Below are 20,488 nucleotides of genomic sequence, written 5' to 3'. Positions count from 1 at the left end.
AACACACAGTCCATTGCTTTCATCTTCATTCATGCCCCAAATACCAAAGAGTATACTTTCTACTAAGCTATGGCTATGCATTTAAACAAACAATATTTTAAATATCAAAATATAAAATAATAAATGTAAAACAAAGTATGTATATATATATATATATATATATGTCATTTTTGACAATTTTTTTCATGTAATGCTCTTTATTAAAAAACAAAATTAATAATCTTGCAATTTTCACACTGGCTACTGGGGCTGTCCTTCTAAAGCCGTTTTCTTAATATCAGAGGTAGGGTTATAATGACTGATAGCACCTCTGTACACAGCTGTTAACACAGGATCTAGGAATCACAAAAGGTGATGTCACAGCTGGCCGTGATGTCACAGCTGACCCTGCAGCCCCTGAATTCCTAAGAATTTGTGCACACGCTCATTAGATGCTTCAATACAAAATAAAGTGTCAAAGTCTGTTCATTGCAGCAAACGCACATGTGCATTTCCTTAAAAAAAACAGAATGTTTGAGTTGATAAAGACCCAGCGGCCAGTGTACAAATTCTAAAATGTCTAATTTTTATTTGTAATAACGATTGTATTATGCTAATATATCTATTCTCAAAACATTCCAATAAAACCCCACAAAACCTGTTTTCAACAAAAGTTAATTTAGTGAAGAAACATTCCCATTCAAATTGATCTTATTTCTTTCTTTATGCTGTACGGCTCTACCACGACGGCTCCAGTGGCGCAATCGGTCAGCGCGCGGTACTTATAAAGCAGTAACTGTTGAGCAATGCCGAGGTTGTGAGTTCAACCCTCACCTGGAGCATTTGTTTCTTGCCTTCCTTTAGTATTTTTTACTACTGAAGTAGTTGGGCAAAGTGTCTTGAACCCGTCGACGATCTAGTCCCATGATTAAGAGAGAAATTCCAAAGAGCTCTTTGTTTTTTGCGGTATTTTTTTTTTAAAAATTGCCGCAGGTTCGAAAAGTCTTGTAAGTCCCACCATAATCTAGTACCGTGATTGAAAGGGAAATGTGGAAGATATATTTCGTTTTTAAGGCTTCTGGCTGTCCAATATACTTTCCTTCATCGGCATTAATAATGTACACTGGCTAAGAGATAAAAACCACCCTCCAAAGGTAGCCCTTGCTCTCATCTAAAATAAAGATGCATGTGCTTATGGATCTTTTCAAGTTGGAGTTCAAACTTACAAGATCATTCTTGAGAACTCAATCAAAAATGATCGCTTCACTGTTAGGGAACAGCAATGCGCAATGTCAACACTTGCTCGTGCTGCCCCGGTGGCCTAATGGATAAGGCACTGGCCTCCTAAGCCAGGGATTGTGGGTTCGAGTCCCATCCGGGGTGCTTGTTGAGCTCCATTTTCAACAACACCTCATGGAAAGTTTAGGGTGAAGATGACAACTATTTGACTGCCATACAGTCTTGTTTGCCTGTAAATTAGTTCTTGCAAACCTCTGCCCTTTTCGAAAGATCATTTCCATGTACTGAGAGAAGTGTTAACGTGCAACAGAGTAGTATCTACTTTGTAGGGCGGCAAAATATAGCATCTTGTTAAAACACACAGTCCATTGCTTTCATCTTCATTCATGCCCCAAATACCAAAGAGTATACTTTCTACTAAGCTATGGCTATGCATTTAAACAAACAATATTTTAAATATCAAAATATAAAATAATAAATGTAAAACAAAGTATGTATATATATATATATATATGTCATTTTTGACAATTTTTTTCATGTAATGCTCTTTATTAAAAAACAAAATTAATAATCTTGCAATTTTCACACTGGCTACTGGGGCTGTCCTTCTAAAGCCGTTTTCTTAATATCAGAGGTAGGGTTATAATGACTGATAGCACCTCTGTACACAGCTGTTAACACAGGATCTAGGAATCACAAAAGGTGATGTCACAGCTGGCCGTGATGTCACAGCTGACCCTGCAGCCCCTGAATTCCTAAGAATTTGTGCACACGCTCATTAGATGCTTCAATACAAAATAAAGTGTCAAAGTCTGTTCATTGCAGCAAACGCACATGTGCATTTCCTTAAAAAAAACAGAATGTTTGAGTTGATAAAGACCCAGCGGCCAGTGTACAAATTCTAAAATGTCTAATTTTTATTTGTAATAACGATTGTATTATGCTAATATATCTATTCTCAAAACATTCCAATAAAACCCCACAAAACCTGTTTTCAACAAAAGTTAATTTAGTGAAGAAACATTCCCATTCAAATTGATCTTATTTCTTTCTTTATGCTGTACGGCTCTACCACGACGGCTCCAGTGGCGCAATCGGTCAGCGCGCGGTACTTATAAAGCAGTAACTGTTGAGCAATGCCGAGGTTGTGAGTTCAACCCTCACCTGGAGCATTTGTTTCTTGCCTTCCTTTAGTATTTTTTACTACTGAAGTAGTTGGGCAAAGTGTCTTGAACCCGTCGACGATCTAGTCCCATGATTAAGAGAGAAATTCCAAAGAGCTCTTTGTTTTTTGCGGTATTTTTTTTTTAAAAATTGCCGCAGGTTCGAAAAGTCTTGTAAGTCCCACCATAATCTAGTACCGTGATTGAAAGGGAAATGTGGAAGATATATTTCGTTTTTAAGGCTTCTGGCTGTCCAATATACTTTCCTTCATCGGCATTAATAATGTACACTGGCTAAGAGATAAAAACCACCCTCCAAAGGTAGCCCTTGCTCTCATCTAAAATAAAGATGCATGTGCTTATGGATCTTTTCAAGTTGGAGTTCAAACTTACAAGATCATTCTTGAGAACTCAATCAAAAATGATCGCTTCACTGTTAGGGAACAGCAATGCGCAATGTCAACACTTGCTCGTGCTGCCCCGGTGGCCTAATGGATAAGGCACTGGCCTCCTAAGCCAGGGATTGTGGGTTCGAGTCCCATCCGGGGTGCTTGTTGAGCTCCATTTTCAACAACACCTCATGGAAAGTTTAGGGTGAAGATGACAACTATTTGACTGCCATACAGTCTTGTTTGCCTGTAAATTAGTTCTTGCAAACCTCTGCCCTTTTCGAAAGATCATTTCCATGTACTGAGAGAAGTGTTAACGTGCAACAGAGTAGTATCTACTTTGTAGGGCGGCAAAATATAGCATCTTGTTAAAACACACAGTCCATTGCTTTCATCTTCATTCATGCCCCAAATACCAAAGAGTATACTTTCTACTAAGCTATGGCTATGCATTTAAACAAACAATATTTTAAATATCAAAATATAAAATAATAAATGTAAAACAAAGTATGTATATATATATATATATATATATATGTCATTTTTGACAATTTTTTTCATGTAATGCTCTTTATTAAAAAACAAAATTAATAATCTTGCAATTTTCACACTGGCTACTGGGGCTGTCCTTCTAAAGCCGTTTTCTTAATATCAGAGGTAGGGTTATAATGACTGATAGCACCTCTGTACACAGCTGTTAACACAGGATCTAGGAATCACAAAAGGTGATGTCACAGCTGGCCGTGATGTCACAGCTGACCCTGCAGCCCCTGAATTCCTAAGAATTTGTGCACACGCTCATTAGATGCTTCAATACAAAATAAAGTGTCAAAGTCTGTTCATTGCAGCAAACGCACATGTGCATTTCCTTAAAAAAAACAGAATGTTTGAGTTGATAAAGACCCAGCGGCCAGTGTACAAATTCTAAAATGTCTAATTTTTATTTGTAATAACGATTGTATTATGCTAATATATCTATTCTCAAAACATTCCAATAAAACCCCACAAAACCTGTTTTCAACAAAAGTTAATTTAGTGAAGAAACATTCCCATTCAAATTGATCTTATTTCTTTCTTTATGCTGTACGGCTCTACCACGACGGCTCCAGTGGCGCAATCGGTCAGCGCGCGGTACTTATAAAGCAGTAACTGTTGAGCAATGCCGAGGTTGTGAGTTCAACCCTCACCTGGAGCATTTGTTTCTTGCCTTCCTTTAGTATTTTTTACTACTGAAGTAGTTGGGCAAAGTGTCTTGAACCCGTCGACGATCTAGTCCCATGATTAAGAGAGAAATTCCAAAGAGCTCTTTGTTTTTTGCGGTATTTTTTTTTTAAAAATTGCCGCAGGTTCGAAAAGTCTTGTAAGTCCCACCATAATCTAGTACCGTGATTGAAAGGGAAATGTGGAAGATATATTTCGTTTTTAAGGCTTCTGGCTGTCCAATATACTTTCCTTCATCGGCATTAATAATGTACACTGGCTAAGAGATAAAAACCACCCTCCAAAGGTAGCCCTTGCTCTCATCTAAAATAAAGATGCATGTGCTTATGGATCTTTTCAAGTTGGAGTTCAAACTTACAAGATCATTCTTGAGAACTCAATCAAAAATGATCGCTTCACTGTTAGGGAACAGCAATGCGCAATGTCAACACTTGCTCGTGCTGCCCCGGTGGCCTAATGGATAAGGCACTGGCCTCCTAAGCCAGGGATTGTGGGTTCGAGTCCCATCCGGGGTGCTTGTTGAGCTCCATTTTCAACAACACCTCATGGAAAGTTTAGGGTGAAGATGACAACTATTTGACTGCCATACAGTCTTGTTTGCCTGTAAATTAGTTCTTGCAAACCTCTGCCCTTTTCGAAAGATCATTTCCATGTACTGAGAGAAGTGTTAACGTGCAACAGAGTAGTATCTACTTTGTAGGGCGGCAAAATATAGCATCTTGTTAAAACACACAGTCCATTGCTTTCATCTTCATTCATGCCCCAAATACCAAAGAGTATACTTTCTACTAAGCTATGGCTATGCATTTAAACAAACAATATTTTAAATATCAAAATATAAAATAATAAATGTAAAACAAAGTATGTATATATATATATATATATATATGTCATTTTTGACAATTTTTTTCATGTAATGCTCTTTATTAAAAAACAAAATTAATAATCTTGCAATTTTCACACTGGCTACTGGGGCTGTCCTTCTAAAGCCGTTTTCTTAATATCAGAGGTAGGGTTATAATGACTGATAGCACCTCTGTACACAGCTGTTAACACAGGATCTAGGAATCACAAAAGGTGATGTCACAGCTGGCCGTGATGTCACAGCTGACCCTGCAGCCCCTGAATTCCTAAGAATTTGTGCACACGCTCATTAGATGCTTCAATACAAAATAAAGTGTCAAAGTCTGTTCATTGCAGCAAACGCACATGTGCATTTCCTTAAAAAAAACAGAATGTTTGAGTTGATAAAGACCCAGCGGCCAGTGTACAAATTCTAAAATGTCTAATTTTTATTTGTAATAACGATTGTATTATGCTAATATATCTATTCTCAAAACATTCCAATAAAACCCCACAAAACCTGTTTTCAACAAAAGTTAATTTAGTGAAGAAACATTCCCATTCAAATTGATCTTATTTCTTTCTTTATGCTGTACGGCTCTACCACGACGGCTCCAGTGGCGCAATCGGTCAGCGCGCGGTACTTATAAAGCAGTAACTGTTGAGCAATGCCGAGGTTGTGAGTTCAACCCTCACCTGGAGCATTTGTTTCTTGCCTTCCTTTAGTATTTTTTACTACTGAAGTAGTTGGGCAAAGTGTCTTGAACCCGTCGACGATCTAGTCCCATGATTAAGAGAGAAATTCCAAAGAGCTCTTTGTTTTTTGCGGTATTTTTTTTTTAAAAATTGCCGCAGGTTCGAAAAGTCTTGTAAGTCCCACCATAATCTAGTACCGTGATTGAAAGGGAAATGTGGAAGATATATTTCGTTTTTAAGGCTTCTGGCTGTCCAATATACTTTCCTTCATCGGCATTAATAATGTACACTGGCTAAGAGATAAAAACCACCCTCCAAAGGTAGCCCTTGCTCTCATCTAAAATAAAGATGCATGTGCTTATGGATCTTTTCAAGTTGGAGTTCAAACTTACAAGATCATTCTTGAGAACTCAATCAAAAATGATCGCTTCACTGTTAGGGAACAGCAATGCGCAATGTCAACACTTGCTCGTGCTGCCCCGGTGGCCTAATGGATAAGGCACTGGCCTCCTAAGCCAGGGATTGTGGGTTCGAGTCCCATCCGGGGTGCTTGTTGAGCTCCATTTTCAACAACACCTCATGGAAAGTTTAGGGTGAAGATGACAACTATTTGACTGCCATACAGTCTTGTTTGCCTGTAAATTAGTTCTTGCAAACCTCTGCCCTTTTCGAAAGATCATTTCCATGTACTGAGAGAAGTGTTAACGTGCAACAGAGTAGTATCTACTTTGTAGGGCGGCAAAATATAGCATCTTGTTAAAACACACAGTCCATTGCTTTCATCTTCATTCATGCCCCAAATACCAAAGAGTATACTTTCTACTAAGCTATGGCTATGCATTTAAACAAACAATATTTTAAATATCAAAATATAAAATAATAAATGTAAAACAAAGTATGTATATATATATATATATATATATATATGTCATTTTTGACAATTTTTTTCATGTAATGCTCTTTATTAAAAAACAAAATTAATAATCTTGCAATTTTCACACTGGCTACTGGGGCTGTCCTTCTAAAGCCGTTTTCTTAATATCAGAGGTAGGGTTATAATGACTGATAGCACCTCTGTACACAGCTGTTAACACAGGATCTAGGAATCACAAAAGGTGATGTCACAGCTGGCCGTGATGTCACAGCTGACCCTGCAGCCCCTGAATTCCTAAGAATTTGTGCACACGCTCATTAGATGCTTCAATACAAAATAAAGTGTCAAAGTCTGTTCATTGCAGCAAACGCACATGTGCATTTCCTTAAAAAAAACAGAATGTTTGAGTTGATAAAGACCCAGCGGCCAGTGTACAAATTCTAAAATGTCTAATTTTTATTTGTAATAACGATTGTATTATGCTAATATATCTATTCTCAAAACATTCCAATAAAACCCCACAAAACCTGTTTTCAACAAAAGTTAATTTAGTGAAGAAACATTCCCATTCAAATTGATCTTATTTCTTTCTTTATGCTGTACGGCTCTACCACGACGGCTCCAGTGGCGCAATCGGTCAGCGCGCGGTACTTATAAAGCAGTAACTGTTGAGCAATGCCGAGGTTGTGAGTTCAACCCTCACCTGGAGCATTTGTTTCTTGCCTTCCTTTAGTATTTTTTACTACTGAAGTAGTTGGGCAAAGTGTCTTGAACCCGTCGACGATCTAGTCCCATGATTAAGAGAGAAATTCCAAAGAGCTCTTTGTTTTTTGCGGTATTTTTTTTTTAAAAATTGCCGCAGGTTCGAAAAGTCTTGTAAGTCCCACCATAATCTAGTACCGTGATTGAAAGGGAAATGTGGAAGATATATTTCGTTTTTAAGGCTTCTGGCTGTCCAATATACTTTCCTTCATCGGCATTAATAATGTACACTGGCTAAGAGATAAAAACCACCCTCCAAAGGTAGCCCTTGCTCTCATCTAAAATAAAGATGCATGTGCTTATGGATCTTTTCAAGTTGGAGTTCAAACTTACAAGATCATTCTTGAGAACTCAATCAAAAATGATCGCTTCACTGTTAGGGAACAGCAATGCGCAATGTCAACACTTGCTCGTGCTGCCCCGGTGGCCTAATGGATAAGGCACTGGCCTCCTAAGCCAGGGATTGTGGGTTCGAGTCCCATCCGGGGTGCTTGTTGAGCTCCATTTTCAACAACACCTCATGGAAAGTTTAGGGTGAAGATGACAACTATTTGACTGCCATACAGTCTTGTTTGCCTGTAAATTAGTTCTTGCAAACCTCTGCCCTTTTCGAAAGATCATTTCCATGTACTGAGAGAAGTGTTAACGTGCAACAGAGTAGTATCTACTTTGTAGGGCGGCAAAATATAGCATCTTGTTAAAACACACAGTCCATTGCTTTCATCTTCATTCATGCCCCAAATACCAAAGAGTATACTTTCTACTAAGCTATGGCTATGCATTTAAACAAACAATATTTTAAATATCAAAATATAAAATAATAAATGTAAAACAAAGTATGTATATATATATATATATATATATGTCATTTTTGACAATTTTTTTCATGTAATGCTCTTTATTAAAAAACAAAATTAATAATCTTGCAATTTTCACACTGGCTACTGGGGCTGTCCTTCTAAAGCCGTTTTCTTAATATCAGAGGTAGGGTTATAATGACTGATAGCACCTCTGTACACAGCTGTTAACACAGGATCTAGGAATCACAAAAGGTGATGTCACAGCTGGCCGTGATGTCACAGCTGACCCTGCAGCCCCTGAATTCCTAAGAATTTGTGCACACGCTCATTAGATGCTTCAATACAAAATAAAGTGTCAAAGTCTGTTCATTGCAGCAAACGCACATGTGCATTTCCTTAAAAAAAACAGAATGTTTGAGTTGATAAAGACCCAGCGGCCAGTGTACAAATTCTAAAATGTCTAATTTTTATTTGTAATAACGATTGTATTATGCTAATATATCTATTCTCAAAACATTCCAATAAAACCCCACAAAACCTGTTTTCAACAAAAGTTAATTTAGTGAAGAAACATTCCCATTCAAATTGATCTTATTTCTTTCTTTATGCTGTACGGCTCTACCACGACGGCTCCAGTGGCGCAATCGGTCAGCGCGCGGTACTTATAAAGCAGTAACTGTTGAGCAATGCCGAGGTTGTGAGTTCAACCCTCACCTGGAGCATTTGTTTCTTGCCTTCCTTTAGTATTTTTTACTACTGAAGTAGTTGGGCAAAGTGTCTTGAACCCGTCGACGATCTAGTCCCATGATTAAGAGAGAAATTCCAAAGAGCTCTTTGTTTTTTGCGGTATTTTTTTTTTAAAAATTGCCGCAGGTTCGAAAAGTCTTGTAAGTCCCACCATAATCTAGTACCGTGATTGAAAGGGAAATGTGGAAGATATATTTCGTTTTTAAGGCTTCTGGCTGTCCAATATACTTTCCTTCATCGGCATTAATAATGTACACTGGCTAAGAGATAAAAACCACCCTCCAAAGGTAGCCCTTGCTCTCATCTAAAATAAAGATGCATGTGCTTATGGATCTTTTCAAGTTGGAGTTCAAACTTACAAGATCATTCTTGAGAACTCAATCAAAAATGATCGCTTCACTGTTAGGGAACAGCAATGCGCAATGTCAACACTTGCTCGTGCTGCCCCGGTGGCCTAATGGATAAGGCACTGGCCTCCTAAGCCAGGGATTGTGGGTTCGAGTCCCATCCGGGGTGCTTGTTGAGCTCCATTTTCAACAACACCTCATGGAAAGTTTAGGGTGAAGATGACAACTATTTGACTGCCATACAGTCTTGTTTGCCTGTAAATTAGTTCTTGCAAACCTCTGCCCTTTTCGAAAGATCATTTCCATGTACTGAGAGAAGTGTTAACGTGCAACAGAGTAGTATCTACTTTGTAGGGCGGCAAAATATAGCATCTTGTTAAAACACACAGTCCATTGCTTTCATCTTCATTCATGCCCCAAATACCAAAGAGTATACTTTCTACTAAGCTATGGCTATGCATTTAAACAAACAATATTTTAAATATCAAAATATAAAATAATAAATGTAAAACAAAGTATGTATATATATATATATATATATATGTCATTTTTGACAATTTTTTTCATGTAATGCTCTTTATTAAAAAACAAAATTAATAATCTTGCAATTTTCACACTGGCTACTGGGGCTGTCCTTCTAAAGCCGTTTTCTTAATATCAGAGGTAGGGTTATAATGACTGATAGCACCTCTGTACACAGCTGTTAACACAGGATCTAGGAATCACAAAAGGTGATGTCACAGCTGGCCGTGATGTCACAGCTGACCCTGCAGCCCCTGAATTCCTAAGAATTTGTGCACACGCTCATTAGATGCTTCAATACAAAATAAAGTGTCAAAGTCTGTTCATTGCAGCAAACGCACATGTGCATTTCCTTAAAAAAAACAGAATGTTTGAGTTGATAAAGACCCAGCGGCCAGTGTACAAATTCTAAAATGTCTAATTTTTATTTGTAATAACGATTGTATTATGCTAATATATCTATTCTCAAAACATTCCAATAAAACCCCACAAAACCTGTTTTCAACAAAAGTTAATTTAGTGAAGAAACATTCCCATTCAAATTGATCTTATTTCTTTCTTTATGCTGTACGGCTCTACCACGACGGCTCCAGTGGCGCAATCGGTCAGCGCGCGGTACTTATAAAGCAGTAACTGTTGAGCAATGCCGAGGTTGTGAGTTCAACCCTCACCTGGAGCATTTGTTTCTTGCCTTCCTTTAGTATTTTTTACTACTGAAGTAGTTGGGCAAAGTGTCTTGAACCCGTCGACGATCTAGTCCCATGATTAAGAGAGAAATTCCAAAGAGCTCTTTGTTTTTTGCGGTATTTTTTTTTTAAAAATTGCCGCAGGTTCGAAAAGTCTTGTAAGTCCCACCATAATCTAGTACCGTGATTGAAAGGGAAATGTGGAAGATATATTTCGTTTTTAAGGCTTCTGGCTGTCCAATATACTTTCCTTCATCGGCATTAATAATGTACACTGGCTAAGAGATAAAAACCACCCTCCAAAGGTAGCCCTTGCTCTCATCTAAAATAAAGATGCATGTGCTTATGGATCTTTTCAAGTTGGAGTTCAAACTTACAAGATCATTCTTGAGAACTCAATCAAAAATGATCGCTTCACTGTTAGGGAACAGCAATGCGCAATGTCAACACTTGCTCGTGCTGCCCCGGTGGCCTAATGGATAAGGCACTGGCCTCCTAAGCCAGGGATTGTGGGTTCGAGTCCCATCCGGGGTGCTTGTTGAGCTCCATTTTCAACAACACCTCATGGAAAGTTTAGGGTGAAGATGACAACTATTTGACTGCCATACAGTCTTGTTTGCCTGTAAATTAGTTCTTGCAAACCTCTGCCCTTTTCGAAAGATCATTTCCATGTACTGAGAGAAGTGTTAACGTGCAACAGAGTAGTATCTACTTTGTAGGGCGGCAAAATATAGCATCTTGTTAAAACACACAGTCCATTGCTTTCATCTTCATTCATGCCCCAAATACCAAAGAGTATACTTTCTACTAAGCTATGGCTATGCATTTAAACAAACAATATTTTAAATATCAAAATATAAAATAATAAATGTAAAACAAAGTATGTATATATATATATATATATATATATGTCATTTTTGACAATTTTTTTCATGTAATGCTCTTTATTAAAAAACAAAATTAATAATCTTGCAATTTTCACACTGGCTACTGGGGCTGTCCTTCTAAAGCCGTTTTCTTAATATCAGAGGTAGGGTTATAATGACTGATAGCACCTCTGTACACAGCTGTTAACACAGGATCTAGGAATCACAAAAGGTGATGTCACAGCTGGCCGTGATGTCACAGCTGACCCTGCAGCCCCTGAATTCCTAAGAATTTGTGCACACGCTCATTAGATGCTTCAATACAAAATAAAGTGTCAAAGTCTGTTCATTGCAGCAAACGCACATGTGCATTTCCTTAAAAAAAACAGAATGTTTGAGTTGATAAAGACCCAGCGGCCAGTGTACAAATTCTAAAATGTCTAATTTTTATTTGTAATAACGATTGTATTATGCTAATATATCTATTCTCAAAACATTCCAATAAAACCCCACAAAACCTGTTTTCAACAAAAGTTAATTTAGTGAAGAAACATTCCCATTCAAATTGATCTTATTTCTTTCTTTATGCTGTACAGCTCTACCACGACGGCTCCAGTGGCGCAATCGGTCAGCGCGCGGTACTTATAAAGCAGTAACTGTTGAGCAATGCCGAGGTTGTGAGTTCAACCCTCACCTGGAGCATTTGTTTCTTGCCTTCCTTTAGTATTTTTTACTACTGAAGTAGTTGGGCAAAGTGTCTTGAACCCGTCGACGATCTAGTCCCATGATTAAGAGAGAAATTCCAAAGAGCTCTTTGTTTTTTGCGGTATTTTTTTTTTAAAAATTGCCGCAGGTTCGAAAAGTCTTGTAAGTCCCACCATAATCTAGTACCGTGATTGAAAGGGAAATGTGGAAGATATATTTCGTTTTTAAGGCTTCTGGCTGTCCAATATACTTTCCTTCATCGGCATTAATAATGTACACTGGCTAAGAGATAAAAACCACCCTCCAAAGGTAGCCCTTGCTCTCATCTAAAATAAAGATGCATGTGCTTATGGATCTTTTCAAGTTGGAGTTCAAACTTACAAGATCATTCTTGAGAACTCAATCAAAAATGATCGCTTCACTGTTAGGGAACAGCAATGCGCAATGTCAACACTTGCTCGTGCTGCCCCGGTGGCCTAATGGATAAGGCACTGGCCTCCTAAGCCAGGGATTGTGGGTTCGAGTCCCATCCGGGGTGCTTGTTGAGCTCCATTTTCAACAACACCTCATGGAAAGTTTAGGGTGAAGATGACAACTATTTGATTGCCATACAGTCTTGTTTGCCTGTAAATTAGTTCTTGCAAACCTCTGCCCTTTTCGAAAGATCATTTCCATGTACTGAGAGAAGTGTTAACGTGCAACAGAGTAGTATCTACTTTGTAGGGCGGCAAAATATAGCATCTTGTTAAAACACACAGTCCATTGCTTTCATCTTCATTCATGCCCCAAATACCAAAGAGTATACTTTCTACTAAGCTATGGCTATGCATTTAAACAAACAATATTTTAAATATCAAAATATAAAATAATAAATGTAAAACAAAGTATGTATATATATATATATATATATATATGTCATTTTTGACAATTTTTTTCATGTAATGCTCTTTATTAAAAAACAAAATTAATAATCTTGCAATTTTCACACTGGCTACTGGGGCTGTCCTTCTAAAGCCGTTTTCTTAATATCAGAGGTAGGGTTATAATGACTGATAGCACCTCTGTACACAGCTGTTAACACAGGATCTAGGAATCACAAAAGGTGATGTCACAGCTGGCCGTGATGTCACAGCTGACCCTGCAGCCCCTGAATTCCTAAGAATTTGTGCACACGCTCATTAGATGCTTCAATACAAAATAAAGTGTCAAAGTCTGTTCATTGCAGCAAACGCACATGTGCATTTCCTTAAAAAAAACAGAATGTTTGAGTTGATAAAGACCCAGCGGCCAGTGTACAAATTCTAAAATGTCTAATTTTTATTTGTAATAACGATTGTATTATGCTAATATATCTATTCTCAAAACATTCCAATAAAACCCCACAAAACCTGTTTTCAACAAAAGTTAATTTAGTGAAGAAACATTCCCATTCAAATTGATCTTATTTCTTTCTTTATGCTGTACGGCTCTACCACGACGGCTCCAGTGGCGCAATCGGTCAGCGCGCGGTACTTATAAAGCAGTAACTGTTGAGCAATGCCGAGGTTGTGAGTTCAACCCTCACCTGGAGCATTTGTTTCTTGCCTTCCTTTAGTATTTTTTACTACTGAAGTAGTTGGGCAAAGTGTCTTGAACCCGTCGACGATCTAGTCCCATGATTAAGAGAGAAATTCCAAAGAGCTCTTTGTTTTTTGCGGTATTTTTTTTTTAAAAATTGCCGCAGGTTCGAAAAGTCTTGTAAGTCCCACCATAATCTAGTACCGTGATTGAAAGGGAAATGTGGAAGATATATTTCGTTTTTAAGGCTTCTGGCTGTCCAATATACTTTCCTTCATCGGCATTAATAATGTACACTGGCTAAGAGATAAAAACCACCCTCCAAAGGTAGCCCTTGCTCTCATCTAAAATAAAGATGCATGTGCTTATGGATCTTTTCAAGTTGGAGTTCAAACTTACAAGATCATTCTTGAGAACTCAATCAAAAATGATCGCTTCACTGTTAGGGAACAGCAATGCGCAATGTCAACACTTGCTCGTGCTGCCCCGGTGGCCTAATGGATAAGGCACTGGCCTCCTAAGCCAGGGATTGTGGGTTCGAGTCCCATCCGGGGTGCTTGTTGAGCTCCATTTTCAACAACACCTCATGGAAAGTTTAGGGTGAAGATGACAACTATTTGACTGCCATACAGTCTTGTTTGCCTGTAAATTAGTTCTTGCAAACCTCTGCCCTTTTCGAAAGATCATTTCCATGTACTGAGAGAAGTGTTAACGTGCAACAGAGTAGTATCTACTTTGTAGGGCGGCAAAATATAGCATCTTGTTAAAACACACAGTCCATTGCTTTCATCTTCATTCATGCCCCAAATACCAAAGAGTATACTTTCTACTAAGCTATGGCTATGCATTTAAACAAACAATATTTTAAATATCAAAATATAAAATAATAAATGTAAAACAAAGTATGTATATATATATATATATATATATATGTCATTTTTGACAATTTTTTTCATGTAATGCTCTTTATTAAAAAACAAAATTAATAATCTTGCAATTTTCACACTGGCTACTGGGGCTGTCCTTCTAAAGCCGTTTTCTTAATATCAGAGGTAGGGTTATAATGACTGATAGCACCTCTGTACACAGCTGTTAACACAGGATCTAGGAATCACAAAAGGTGATGTCACAGCTGGCCGTGATGTCACAGCTGACCCTGCAGCCCCTGAATTCCTAAGAATTTGTGCACACGCTCATTAGATGCTTCAATACAAAATAAAGTGTCAAAGTCTGTTCATTGCAGCAAACGCACATGTGCATTTCCTTAAAAAAAACAGAATGTTTGAGTTGATAAAGACCCAGCGGCCAGTGTACAAATTCTAAAATGTCTAATTTTTATTTGTAATAACGATTGTATTATGCTAATATATCTATTCTCAAAACATTCCAATAAAACCCCACAAAACCTGTTTTCAACAAAAGTTAATTTAGTGAAGAAACATTCCCATTCAAATTGATCTTATTTCTTTCTTTATGCTGTACGGCTCTACCACGACGGCTCCAGTGGCGCAATCGGTCAGCGCGCGGTACTTATAAAGCAGTAACTGTTGAGCAATGCCGAGGTTGTGAGTTCAACCCTCACCTGGAGCATTTGTTTCTTGCCTTCCTTTAGTATTTTTTACTACTGAAGTAGTTGGGCAAAGTGTCTTGAACCCGTCGACGATCTAGTCCCATGATTAAGAGAGAAATTCCAAAGAGCTCTTTGTTTTTTGCGGTATTTTTTTTTTAAAAATTGCCGCAGGTTCGAAAAGTCTTGTAAGTCCCACCATAATCTAGTACCGTGATTGAAAGGGAAATGTGGAAGATATATTTCGTTTTTAAGGCTTCTGGCTGTCCAATATACTTTCCTTCATCGGCATTAATAATGTACACTGGCTAAGAGATAAAAACCACCCTCCAAAGGTAGCCCTTGCTCTCATCTAAAATAAAGATGCATGTGCTTATGGATCTTTTCAAGTTGGAGTTCAAACTTACAAGATCATTCTTGAGAACTCAATCAAAAATGATCGCTTCACTGTTAGGGAACAGCAATGCGCAATGTCAACACTTGCTCGTGCTGCCCCGGTGGCCTAATGGATAAGGCACTGGCCTCCTAAGCCAGGGATTGTGGGTTCGAGTCCCATCCGGGGTGCTTGTTGAGCTCCATTTTCAACAACACCTCATGGAAAGTTTAGGGTGAAGATGACAACTATTTGACTGCCATACAGTCTTGTTTGCCTGTAAATTAGTTCTTGCAAACCTCTGCCCTTTTCGAAAGATCATTTCCATGTACTGAGAGAAGTGTTAACGTGCAACAGAGTAGTATCTACTTTGTAGGGCGGCAAAATATAGCATCTTGTTAAAACACACAGTCCATTGCTTTCATCTTCATTCATGCCCCAAATACCAAAGAGTATACTTTCTACTAAGCTATGGCTATGCATTTAAACAAACAATATTTTAAATATCAAAATATAAAATAATAAATGTAAAACAAAGTATGTATATATATATATATATATATATATGTCATTTTTGACAATTTTTTTCATGTAATGCTCTTTATTAAAAAACAAAATTAATAATCTTGCAATTTTCACACTGGCTACTGGGGCTGTCCTTCTAAAGCCGTTTTCTTAATATCAGAGGTAGGGTTATAATGACTGATAGCACCTCTGTACACAGCTGTTAACACAGGATCTAGGAATCACAAAAGGTGATGTCACAGCTGGCCGTGATGTCACAGCTGACCCTGCAGCCCCTGAATTCCTAAGAATTTGTGCACACGCTCATTAGATGCTTCAATACAAAATAAAGTGTCAAAGTCTGTTCATTGCAGCAAACGCACATGTGCATTTCCTTAAAAAAAACAGAATGTTTGAGTTGATAAAGACCCAGCGGCCAGTGTACAAATTCTAAAATGTCTAATTTTTATTTGTAATAACGATTGTATTATGCTAATATATCTATTCTCAAAACATTCCAATAAAACCCCACAAAACCTGTTTTCAACAAAAGTTAATTTAGTGAAGAAACATTCCCATTCAAATTGATCTTATTTCTTTCTTTATGCTGTACGGCTCTACCACGACGGCTCCAGTGGCGCAATCGGTCAGCGCGCGGTACTTATAAAGCAGTAACTGTTGAGCAATGCCGAGGTTGTGAGTTCAACCCTCACCTGGAGCATTTGTTTCTTGCCTTCCTTTAGTATTTTTTACTACTGAAGTAGTTGGGCAAAGTGTCTTGAACCCGTCGACGATCTAGTCCCATGATTAAGAGAGAAATTCCAAAGAGCTCTTTGTTTTTTGCGGTATTTTTTTTTTAAAAATTGCCGCAGGTTCGAAAAGTCTTGTAAGTCCCACCATAATCTAGTACCGTGATTGAAAGGGAAATGTGGAAGATATATTTCGTTTTTAAGGCTTCTGGCTGTCCAATATACTTTCCTTCATCGGCATTAATAATGTACACTGGCTAAGAGATAAAAACCACCCTCCAAAGGTAGCCCTTGCTCTCATCTAAAATAAAGATGCATGTGCTTATGGATCTTTTCAAGTTGGAGTTCAAACTTACAAGATCATTCTTGAGAACTCAATCAAAAATGATCGCTTCACTGTTAGGGAACAGCAATGCGCAATGTCAACACTTGCTCGTGCTGCCCCGGTGGCCTAATGGATAAGGCACTGGCCTCCTAAGCCAGGGATTGTGGGTTCGAGTCCCATCCGGGGTGCTTGTTGAGCTCCATTTTCAACAACACCTCATGGAAAGTTTAGGGTGAAGATGACAACTATTTGACTGCCATACAGTCTTGTTTGCCTGTAAATTAGTTCTTGCAAACCTCTGCCCTTTTCGAAAGATCATTTCCATGTACTGAGAGAAGTGTTAACGTGCAACAGAGTAGTATCTACTTTGTAGGGCGGCAAAATATAGCATCTTGTTAAAACACACAGTCCATTGCTTTCATCTTCATTCATGCCCCAAATACCAAAGAGTATACTTTCTACTAAGCTATGGCTATGCATTTAAACAAACAATATTTTAAATATCAAAATATAAAATAATAAATGTAAAACAAAGTATGTATATATATATATATATATATATATATGTCATTTTTGACAATTTTTTTCATGTAATGCTCTTTATTAAAAAACAAAATTAATAATCTTGCAATTTTCACACTGGCTACTGGGGCTGTCCTTCTAAAGCCGTTTTCTTAATATCAGAGGTAGGGTTATAATGACTGATAGCACCTCTGTACACAGCTGTTAACACAGGATCTAGGAATCACAAAAGGTGATGTCACAGCTGGCCGTGATGTCACAGCTGACCCTGCAGCCCCTGAATTCCTAAGAATTTGTGCACACGCTCATTAGATGCTTCAATACAAAATAAAGTGTCAAAGTCTGTTCATTGCAGCAAACGCACATGTGCATTTCCTTAAAAAAAACAGAATGTTTGAGTTGATAAAGACCCAGCGGCCAGTGTACAAATTCTAAAATGTCTAATTTTTATTTGTAATAACGATTGTATTATGCTAATATATCTATTCTCAAAACATTCCAATAAAACCCCACAAAACCTGTTTTCAACAAAAGTTAATTTAGTGAAGAAACATTCCCATTCAAATTGATCTTATTTCTTTCTTTATGCTGTACGGCTCTACCACGACGGCTCCAGTGGCGCAATCGGTCAGCGCGCGGTACTTATAAAGCAGTAACTGTTGAGCAATGCCGAGGTTGTGAGTTCAACCCTCACCTGGAGCATTTGTTTCTTGCCTTCCTTTAGTATTTTTTACTACTGAAGTAGTTGGGCAAAGTGTCTTGAACCCGTCGACGATCTAGTCCCATGATTAAGAGAGAAATTCCAAAGAGCTCTTTGTTTTTTGCGGTATTTTTTTTTTAAAAATTGCCGCAGGTTCGAAAAGTCTTGTAAGTCCCACCATAATCTAGTACCGTGATTGAAAGGGAAATGTGGAAGATATATTTCGTTTTTAAGGCTTCTGGCTGTCCAATATACTTTCCTTCATCGGCATTAATAATGTACACTGGCTAAGAGATAAAAACCACCCTCCAAAGGTAGCCCTTGCTCTCATCTAAAATAAAGATGCATGTGCTTATGGATCTTTTCAAGTTGGAGTTCAAACTTACAAGATCATTCTTGAGAACTCAATCAAAAATGATCGCTTCACTGTTAGGGAACAGCAATGCGCAATGTCAACACTTGCTCGTGCTGCCCCGGTGGCCTAATGGATAAGGCACTGGCCTCCTAAGCCAGGGATTGTGGGTTTGAGTCCCATCCGGGGTGCTTGTTGAGCTCCATTTTCAACAACACCTCATGGAAAGTTTAGGGTGAAGATGACAACTATTTGACTGCCATACAGTCTTGTTTGCCTGTAAATTAGTTCTTGCAAACCTCTGCCCTTTTCGAAAGATCATTTCCATGTACTGAGAGAAGTGTTAACGTGCAACAGAGTAGTATCTACTTTGTAGGGCGGCAAAATATAGCATCTTGTTAAAACACACAGTCCATTGCTTTCATCTTCATTCATGCCCCAAATACCAAAGAGTATACTTTCTACTAAGCTATGGCTATGCATTTAAACAAACAATATTTTAAATATCAAAATATAAAATAATAAATGTAAAACAAAGTATGTATATATATATATATATATATGTCATTTTTGACAATTTTTTTCATGTAATGCTCTTTATTAAAAAACAAAATTAATAATCTTGCAATTTTCACACTGGCTACTGGGGCTGTCCTTCTAAAGCCGTTTTCTTAATATCAGAGGTAGGGTTATAATGACTGATAGCACCTCTGTACACAGCTGTTAACACAGGATCTAGGAATCACAAAAGGTGATGTCACAGCTGGCCGTGATGTCACAGCTGACCCTGCAGCCCCTGAATTCCTAAGAATTTGTGCACACGCTCATTAGATGCTTCAATACAAAATAAAGTGTCAAAGTCTGTTCATTGCAGCAAACGCACATGTGCATTTCCTTAAAAAAAACAGAATGTTTGAGTTGATAAAGACCCAGCGGCCAGTGTACAAATTCTAAAATGTCTAATTTTTATTTGTAATAACGATTGTATTATGCTAATATATCTATTCTCAAAACATTCCAATAAAACCCCACAAAACCTGTTTTCAACAAAAGTTAATTTAGTGAAGAAACATTCCCATTCAAATTGATCTTATTTCTTTCTTTATGCTGTACGGCTCTACCACGACGGCTCCAGTGGCGCAATCGGTCAGCGCGCGGTACTTATAAAGCAGTAACTGTTGAGCAATGCCGAGGTTGTGAGTTCAACCCTCACCTGGAGCATTTGTTTCTTGCCTTCCTTTAGTATTTTTTACTACTGAAGTAGTTGGGCAAAGTGTCTTGAACCCGTCGACGATCTAGTCCCATGATTAAGAGAGAAATTCCAAAGAGCTCTTTGTTTTTTGCGGTATTTTTTTTTTAAAAATTGCCGCAGGTTCGAAAAGTCTTGTAAGTCCCACCATAATCTAGTACCGTGATTGAAAGGGAAATGTGGAAGATATATTTCGTTTTTAAGGCTTCTGGCTGTCCAATATACTTTCCTTCATCGGCATTAATAATGTACACTGGCTAAGAGATAAAAACCACCCTCCAAAGGTAGCCCTTGCTCTCATCTAAAATAAAGATGCATGTGCTTATGGATCTTTTCAAGTTGGAGTTCAAACTTACAAGATCATTCTTGAGAACTCAATCAAAAATGATCGCTTCACTGTTAGGGAACAGCAATGCGCAATGTCAACACTTGCTCGTGCTGCCCCGGTGGCCTAATGGATAAGGCACTGGCCTCCTAAGCCAGGGATTGTGGGTTCGAGTCCCATCCGGGGTGCTTGTTGAGCTCCATTTTCAACAACACCTCATGGAAAGTTTAGGGTGAAGATGACAACTATTTGACTGCCATACAGTCTTGTTTGCCTGTAAATTAGTTCTTGCAAACCTCTGCCCTTTTCGAAAGATCATTTCCATGTACTGAGAGAAGTGTTAACGTGCAACAGAGTAGTATCTACTTTGTAGGGCGGCAAAATATAGCATCTTGTTAAAACACACAGTCCATTGCTTTCATCTTC

At 38.0% G+C, this 20,488-nt stretch overlaps 26 non-coding genes across 26 annotated transcripts; all 26 read left to right on the top strand.

The window, feature by feature from the left end:
• The first annotated feature begins 728 nt into the window (after positions 1-728).
• On the top strand, positions 729-821 carry TRNAI-UAU (transfer RNA isoleucine (anticodon UAU)). The gene is given in 2 exon segments: positions 729-766; positions 786-821. It is a non-coding gene; the product is annotated as a tRNA-Ile (tRNA).
• A 468-nt stretch (positions 822-1,289) lies between these two features.
• Positions 1,290-1,362, top strand: TRNAR-CCU (transfer RNA arginine (anticodon CCU)). Its single transcript has one exon. It is a non-coding gene; the product is annotated as a tRNA-Arg (tRNA).
• A 935-nt stretch (positions 1,363-2,297) lies between these two features.
• On the top strand, positions 2,298-2,390 carry TRNAI-UAU (transfer RNA isoleucine (anticodon UAU)). The gene is given in 2 exon segments: positions 2,298-2,335; positions 2,355-2,390. It is a non-coding gene; the product is annotated as a tRNA-Ile (tRNA).
• Positions 2,391-2,858: 468 nt separating this feature from the next.
• Positions 2,859-2,931, top strand: TRNAR-CCU (transfer RNA arginine (anticodon CCU)). Its single transcript has one exon. It is a non-coding gene; the product is annotated as a tRNA-Arg (tRNA).
• Positions 2,932-3,872: 941 nt separating this feature from the next.
• Positions 3,873-3,965, top strand: TRNAI-UAU (transfer RNA isoleucine (anticodon UAU)). The gene is given in 2 exon segments: positions 3,873-3,910; positions 3,930-3,965. It is a non-coding gene; the product is annotated as a tRNA-Ile (tRNA).
• Positions 3,966-4,433: 468 nt separating this feature from the next.
• TRNAR-CCU (transfer RNA arginine (anticodon CCU)) lies at positions 4,434-4,506 on the top strand. The gene has a single exon. It is a non-coding gene; the product is annotated as a tRNA-Arg (tRNA).
• Positions 4,507-5,445: 939 nt separating this feature from the next.
• TRNAI-UAU (transfer RNA isoleucine (anticodon UAU)) lies at positions 5,446-5,538 on the top strand. Its single transcript is given in 2 exon segments — positions 5,446-5,483; positions 5,503-5,538. It is a non-coding gene; the product is annotated as a tRNA-Ile (tRNA).
• Positions 5,539-6,006: 468 nt separating this feature from the next.
• On the top strand, positions 6,007-6,079 carry TRNAR-CCU (transfer RNA arginine (anticodon CCU)). The gene has a single exon. It is a non-coding gene; the product is annotated as a tRNA-Arg (tRNA).
• Positions 6,080-7,022: 943 nt separating this feature from the next.
• Positions 7,023-7,115, top strand: TRNAI-UAU (transfer RNA isoleucine (anticodon UAU)). The gene is given in 2 exon segments: positions 7,023-7,060; positions 7,080-7,115. It is a non-coding gene; the product is annotated as a tRNA-Ile (tRNA).
• Positions 7,116-7,583: 468 nt separating this feature from the next.
• TRNAR-CCU (transfer RNA arginine (anticodon CCU)) lies at positions 7,584-7,656 on the top strand. The gene has a single exon. It is a non-coding gene; the product is annotated as a tRNA-Arg (tRNA).
• Positions 7,657-8,595: 939 nt separating this feature from the next.
• TRNAI-UAU (transfer RNA isoleucine (anticodon UAU)) lies at positions 8,596-8,688 on the top strand. Its single transcript is given in 2 exon segments — positions 8,596-8,633; positions 8,653-8,688. It is a non-coding gene; the product is annotated as a tRNA-Ile (tRNA).
• Positions 8,689-9,156: 468 nt separating this feature from the next.
• On the top strand, positions 9,157-9,229 carry TRNAR-CCU (transfer RNA arginine (anticodon CCU)). Its single transcript has one exon. It is a non-coding gene; the product is annotated as a tRNA-Arg (tRNA).
• Positions 9,230-10,168: 939 nt separating this feature from the next.
• Positions 10,169-10,261, top strand: TRNAI-UAU (transfer RNA isoleucine (anticodon UAU)). Its single transcript is given in 2 exon segments — positions 10,169-10,206; positions 10,226-10,261. It is a non-coding gene; the product is annotated as a tRNA-Ile (tRNA).
• Positions 10,262-10,729: 468 nt separating this feature from the next.
• On the top strand, positions 10,730-10,802 carry TRNAR-CCU (transfer RNA arginine (anticodon CCU)). The gene has a single exon. It is a non-coding gene; the product is annotated as a tRNA-Arg (tRNA).
• Positions 10,803-11,743: 941 nt separating this feature from the next.
• On the top strand, positions 11,744-11,836 carry TRNAI-UAU (transfer RNA isoleucine (anticodon UAU)). Its single transcript is given in 2 exon segments — positions 11,744-11,781; positions 11,801-11,836. It is a non-coding gene; the product is annotated as a tRNA-Ile (tRNA).
• Positions 11,837-12,304: 468 nt separating this feature from the next.
• Positions 12,305-12,377, top strand: TRNAR-CCU (transfer RNA arginine (anticodon CCU)). Its single transcript has one exon. It is a non-coding gene; the product is annotated as a tRNA-Arg (tRNA).
• A 941-nt stretch (positions 12,378-13,318) lies between these two features.
• Positions 13,319-13,411, top strand: TRNAI-UAU (transfer RNA isoleucine (anticodon UAU)). Its single transcript is given in 2 exon segments — positions 13,319-13,356; positions 13,376-13,411. It is a non-coding gene; the product is annotated as a tRNA-Ile (tRNA).
• A 468-nt stretch (positions 13,412-13,879) lies between these two features.
• TRNAR-CCU (transfer RNA arginine (anticodon CCU)) lies at positions 13,880-13,952 on the top strand. Its single transcript has one exon. It is a non-coding gene; the product is annotated as a tRNA-Arg (tRNA).
• Positions 13,953-14,893: 941 nt separating this feature from the next.
• TRNAI-UAU (transfer RNA isoleucine (anticodon UAU)) lies at positions 14,894-14,986 on the top strand. Its single transcript is given in 2 exon segments — positions 14,894-14,931; positions 14,951-14,986. It is a non-coding gene; the product is annotated as a tRNA-Ile (tRNA).
• Positions 14,987-15,454: 468 nt separating this feature from the next.
• On the top strand, positions 15,455-15,527 carry TRNAR-CCU (transfer RNA arginine (anticodon CCU)). Its single transcript has one exon. It is a non-coding gene; the product is annotated as a tRNA-Arg (tRNA).
• Positions 15,528-16,468: 941 nt separating this feature from the next.
• TRNAI-UAU (transfer RNA isoleucine (anticodon UAU)) lies at positions 16,469-16,561 on the top strand. The gene is given in 2 exon segments: positions 16,469-16,506; positions 16,526-16,561. It is a non-coding gene; the product is annotated as a tRNA-Ile (tRNA).
• A 468-nt stretch (positions 16,562-17,029) lies between these two features.
• On the top strand, positions 17,030-17,102 carry TRNAR-CCU (transfer RNA arginine (anticodon CCU)). The gene has a single exon. It is a non-coding gene; the product is annotated as a tRNA-Arg (tRNA).
• Positions 17,103-18,045: 943 nt separating this feature from the next.
• TRNAI-UAU (transfer RNA isoleucine (anticodon UAU)) lies at positions 18,046-18,138 on the top strand. Its single transcript is given in 2 exon segments — positions 18,046-18,083; positions 18,103-18,138. It is a non-coding gene; the product is annotated as a tRNA-Ile (tRNA).
• A 468-nt stretch (positions 18,139-18,606) lies between these two features.
• Positions 18,607-18,679, top strand: TRNAR-CCU (transfer RNA arginine (anticodon CCU)). Its single transcript has one exon. It is a non-coding gene; the product is annotated as a tRNA-Arg (tRNA).
• Positions 18,680-19,616: 937 nt separating this feature from the next.
• TRNAI-UAU (transfer RNA isoleucine (anticodon UAU)) lies at positions 19,617-19,709 on the top strand. The gene is given in 2 exon segments: positions 19,617-19,654; positions 19,674-19,709. It is a non-coding gene; the product is annotated as a tRNA-Ile (tRNA).
• A 468-nt stretch (positions 19,710-20,177) lies between these two features.
• TRNAR-CCU (transfer RNA arginine (anticodon CCU)) lies at positions 20,178-20,250 on the top strand. Its single transcript has one exon. It is a non-coding gene; the product is annotated as a tRNA-Arg (tRNA).
• The last annotated feature ends 238 nt before the right edge of the window (positions 20,251-20,488 follow it).

This window comes from Phyllobates terribilis, unplaced genomic scaffold, assembly GCF_046119375.1.
Source record: "Phyllobates terribilis strain yellow unplaced genomic scaffold, ASM4611937v1 Scaffold_11__3_contigs__length_659146591, whole genome shotgun sequence".
Taxonomy (NCBI): Eukaryota; Metazoa; Chordata; class Amphibia; order Anura; family Dendrobatidae; genus Phyllobates; species Phyllobates terribilis.
The sequence above is the reverse complement of the archived record's forward strand: the minus strand, read 5'-3'. Positions and strand labels throughout refer to the sequence as shown.